Source organism: Moschus berezovskii, chromosome X, assembly GCF_049115385.1.
Source record: "Moschus berezovskii isolate FMDL1 chromosome X, NW_MosBer_1.0, whole genome shotgun sequence".
In the NCBI taxonomy this organism is placed as follows: Eukaryota; Metazoa; Chordata; class Mammalia; order Artiodactyla; family Moschidae; genus Moschus; species Moschus berezovskii.
This window is the reverse complement of record NC_142488.1, coordinates 105,199,565-105,204,680: the sequence shown is the minus strand read 5'-3', so window position 1 is coordinate 105,204,680 and position 5,116 is coordinate 105,199,565. Positions and strand designations below refer to the sequence as shown.

The 5,116-nt window shown below is 33.6% G+C and overlaps 1 non-coding gene across 1 annotated transcript; it reads right to left on the bottom strand.

Annotated features, from left to right (window-relative positions):
• Positions 1-4,630: 4,630 nt before the first annotated feature.
• Positions 4,631-4,737, bottom strand: LOC129535299 (U6 spliceosomal RNA). Its single transcript, XR_008681575.1, has one exon. It is a non-coding gene; the product is annotated as a U6 spliceosomal RNA (small nuclear RNA).
• Positions 4,738-5,116: the final 379 nt, after the last annotated feature.

The window sequence follows — 5,116 nt, the reverse complement described above, 5'->3', positions numbered from 1 at the left end:
AAATTAAGGAGTTCAAACACTGAACTAGAGGAAGATTTTAAGTAAGCAAATCTCCATCTTCTAGCCCTTGAATTTCATACTCACCCACTCAGGCCACCTGTTATCTGACTAGTTTTTAGCTCAAAAGCAGATAATTCCAGAGCAGCCTTTTGATGGTTTTCTAAGGATTAGAAATACTTCATATAGAGCATATTCATTCTGATCTAAATGTTAAAAAAAAAAAAATCAAGGAAGCAAACAACCAAAAACCAGAGTATCATAGGGCAGTAATAACAAATTACTTAAGCCCTTTTATGGGGAGACATGATTTTCCACATTTCCCTTTAAAAGCTCTCATGAGTAACTCTTTCAGCAATTAATAAATCCTCATGAAAGAAAAAAAGAAATTATATTGCATTTCAAAAGTTGTCACACCTGTAGATCACAATGAATTTTGTTTTCAAATGATTTCTTAGTGGTGATTTTTTCAGTGTGCATAAAAATGGAAATATTTTTGCATTTTAAAGCTCAGATTATCTTTTTATTTTCTTTTTCAAAAATGGGTCTTTTCTTCCCTCAGAAAGCATAAGTGGAACACATTTCTAATTTTAACATGGAATAAAGGTTGTGGACAATTGAAGATGATTATATCACAAGATTAAGGAGAATTCTGAATGTTAGAGAAGGAGTTGTTTTGCTTAATCATTTTGCTAGATTAATCCATTTAATTTATATGGATTTTTTGCCTAATATATCTTAGGCATCCACAGACAAAACTTATGGTTGCAGGCAAATTATTTTCAGAGTTAATATTTACCTGCTCACTGTTAGATCTGGTTATCAAAACACCCTTTAAACACTTTAAAAATCTCTCAACGTTACAATAATTCTTCATATTTTTGACAATTTTATTCCTTTGGAATTTTGTTCAGTGAAATGGTAAAGATGTCAGGGTTTAAACTATTTCTATGTCTGGCATCTTGGGAAGCTACAGCAACTATTTCAGGTCATCATATATTACTTGATGACTCATTATTTCACTGTACTACAACAAACTCAAGGGAATAAAAGGAATAATATAAGTACCAAAAGTCCTTAAAGTGAAACTGTCAAGGAGAAAACAAAATAACCTTTCAACAAGCACATGCTAAACTAAGTACACCACATTAAGAGAAAATTAGACCATTCCAAGGGTCCCTTTCTACCCTTGAGCCTATAAATAAAGATTGGTTACCTCTTTGGTATTCCTTGGAATTCTTCCACTGATGTAAGTGACAGATTAGATATTTGAAAAAAAACCAGAAGACTCATGCATTTTAGAAGGATGTACAAACACAGACATTGAAGCTAGAAAAACAAAAAGGATTTAATGACAACTTGTACTGTCAGACATTTCCAACTAAAGAAAGTCAAAAATTTTTGAGGTTAATTTGTCTAATATGTATAAGAAGGAATATGTTTGTACCTATATCGCATGTATACAGCCTTTTAAACTGGCTAACAACAGATATATTAAGTAATCCAGAAAATCTGCTACTGAATATGTAAACTCACATTATGAGTTTTTCTCATAATTATGCCACTAGATTATTTATAATACATCTATGTTGAGGAAAATGTAAATGTAATATTTAGAAAGCCACTGGTTTGCTTGTTTTATAGACACAAAGTAGGAACAATGAGCACACAGGCAGCAATGAGCACAGTGATTCCTATATTTACTTGTAGTCAGACTAACCATAGTTCCATATTTCTCTAAAGTTTAGATAAATATGATTTTACACTCAGGGTCCATGGTGAACCGAGTATGAAATTGTGAACTGGGATCTAAGATGTACCACATTCTTAGACCACAGTAATGAATAGAGTATCAAGAAGACTACCTGGTAGAGAGCAGAATTTAAAGTCAGAAACCATAGGTTCTAGAACCACCACTGCTTTTAATAGACATTTGACTTTAGGCAAACACTCCATTATAACTTAATCACATCTGTTAAACAGATCTATATACTTGAAAAGATTATTGGGGGCTTAAATGAAATAACAGATGTAATTTTTAAGGTTAAGACTATGTAGTATAAAGTATCTCTTATTGTGCTATACATTTTGACTTAAGAACATTGATCAGCCTCAAAAATCTACCACAAATACATTATTTCAAATATTTCAATTTCAGAAAATATGAGTAGAAACACAATGAGAAATCTGTTTGAAGTGAGAGAGTAGATAAGGAAAAGGGGTGCCAGAAGATACATTTTTCCTTTTTATCCTGCCTCCTGCAGGTATAGAGAAAAACAAATTCTTAAAAATGTCTCACTATTTTTTTAAGTCATTACTATGAGTTCAGCAGTTTCCCTAAAATATTTGCTGTTTAACATGAGAAATGGTAGTCTTTGTAGAGTTTCAAATTCTAAATGTTGCCATAGAAACACAGCTTAAGACACTGGATAGAATGAACCATATACAACTCATTTCTTTTCGTCCCTGATAAGGATTTACTTAGGAGAATATCTTGGTAAAACTAGACTATGAAATAGGTGGAAAGATATGGCATGAAGCTCTTTGCTGGGTTGTCATTGCAGAGCCTGGTCCTTGTTTAACCACAGATACATTTGTTCGTGTGTTTAAAAGATGTCTCTGTACTACCCTGCAAAACTACTGTCAGGAAAAAAACACTACCTAGAACAGAGCTATTCTCTCTACTGCCCATAACAAGCTAGGAGTTCAAATATAGCCTTGCTAATTAATATAAATATTTTGAGATATCTAGAAACCAAAAATTTTGGTTATGAAAGTAGAGGATTTGAGACTCCTTTTGGTCTTTGTGGTAAATCTTATAAATAACATACATATATAGCATTTGAAATTTAAGAAACAAAAGAGAAAGAATGTAAAGATTCCAAGTTATTTTAACACTCTTACAGAATGACTTTTAAACTTCTACATATTTTCGTATAGATTAAATAGAAAAGGTATCATTTTATAGCCATATATTTGCTACTTAATATTGAGATTTTATTTTTTTGTGTGTGTGTTAATTGTAAATGTTTATTTATTTTTTCCCAAAGTCAGAACTTCAATTTTTTTTTTTTATTGGAGGCTAATTATTTTACAATATTATATTGGTTGGTTTTGCCATACATTGACATGAATCCGCCCCGGGTGTACATAAGTTCTCCCTCCTGAACCCCCCTCCCACCTCCCTCCTCTCTTTATCCTCCCTCTGGGTCATCCCCGCACACCAGCCCCGAGAATCCTGTAACATGCATCGACCCTGAACTGGTGATTCGTTTCACATATGACAACATACATGTTTTAATGCTATTCTCCCAAATCATTCCACCCTCACCCTCTCCCACAGAGTCCCAAAGACTGTTCTATACATCTGTGTCTCTTTTGCTCTCTCGTATACAGGGTTATCATTTGCATCTTTCTAAATTCCATATATATGCGTTAGTATACTGTATTGGTGTTTTTCTTTCTGGCTTACTTCACTCTGTATAATAGTCTCCAGTTTCATCCACCTCATTAGAACTGATTCAAATGCATTCTTTTTAATGGCTGAGTAATACTCCATTGTGTATATGTACCAAAGCTTTCTTATCCATTCGTCTGCAGATGGACATCTAGGTTGCTTCCATGTCCTGGCTATTGTAAACAGTGCTGCAATGAACACTGGAGTACATGTGTCTCTTTCAATTCTGGTTTCCTCGGTGTGTATGCCTAGGAGTGCGATTGCTGGATCATATGGCAGTTCTATTTCCAGTTTTTTGAGGAATCTCCACACTGTTCTCCGACATAAACCTCCGACATAAATCACAGCAAGATCCTCCAAGACCCACCTCCCAGAATATTGGAAATAAAAGCAAAAGTAAACAAATTGGACCTAATTAAAATCAAAAGCTTCCGTACAGCAAAGGAAACTATTAAGTAAGGTGAAAAGACAACCTTCAGAATGGGAGAAAATAATAGCAAATGAAGCAACTGATAAAGGATTAATCTCTAAAATATACAAGCAGCACCTGCAGCTCAATTCCAGAAAAATAAATGACCCAATCAAAAAATGGGCCAAAGAACTAAACTAGACATTTCTCCAAAGAAGACATAAAGATGGCTAACAAACACATGAAAAAATGCTCAACATCCCTCATCATCAGAGAAATGCAAATCAAAAGCACAATGAGATACCATTTCACACCAGTCAGAATGGCTGCTATCCAAAAGTCTACATGCAATAAATGCTGGAGAGGGTGTGGAGAGAAGGGAACCCTCTTACCCTGTTGGTGGGAATGCAAACTAGTACAGCCACTATGGAGAACAGTGTGGAGATTCCTCAAAAATATTGAGATTTTACATTGAAAATAAAACCTCATATTGTCATATGAAACTGGACAGTCTGTAGTAAGATTAGTAGAATTCAAGAATACCAAATGCCAAATTTGAATGCCTTTCTCCTTTTCTGAACTTATTTGCATGCCCTCCATTAAGGATGGAAATCCTGAGAAGAGGCAGTGGTTGGGGGGCTTTTTTGAGTTTATATGAAGGAAAAGTTGAGTTGTAACAATCCTAGATTTCTTAAACTTACTTTCAAAGTCTTGGTTTGTTAACTTTAATATTATATATGTCTTTTTTTTTACAGTCCAAAGGTCTTGAAAACACAAACTGCTTCATGAATTTGTGTGTCAGTCTTATGCAGGGGCCATGCTAATTGTCTCTATATCATGCCAATTTTAGTATATGTGCTGCTGAAGCGAACACTCATATTTGTCAAATTTATCAATCCATGTATTTTACATTAAATCTATTACATCTAGTCATAAGAACATAAAGATACAAATGAAGTTTAAAATAAAAATTTTAATAATTTAGTGAAATAATTTACTTCTTAGTGTTTTTGTTTTCTTGAAATTTATCATTTACTATAAAGTTTACTGCAAACTGAAGTTAATTCCTAATTCATTCATATCACTAAAGTGAGAGTGAATTACCTTAGGCCAACTATAGTTCTTTGGCAATCTTAAGAGTTAATATAACTTTTCAAGTTTGTCTACTTGACAGCTAGGCAAGAGCTTTTGCCCTGAAAATATCTGGCTCACTAATAGAGAATCATTCCTGATATCTCAGTTGGTAATGAATC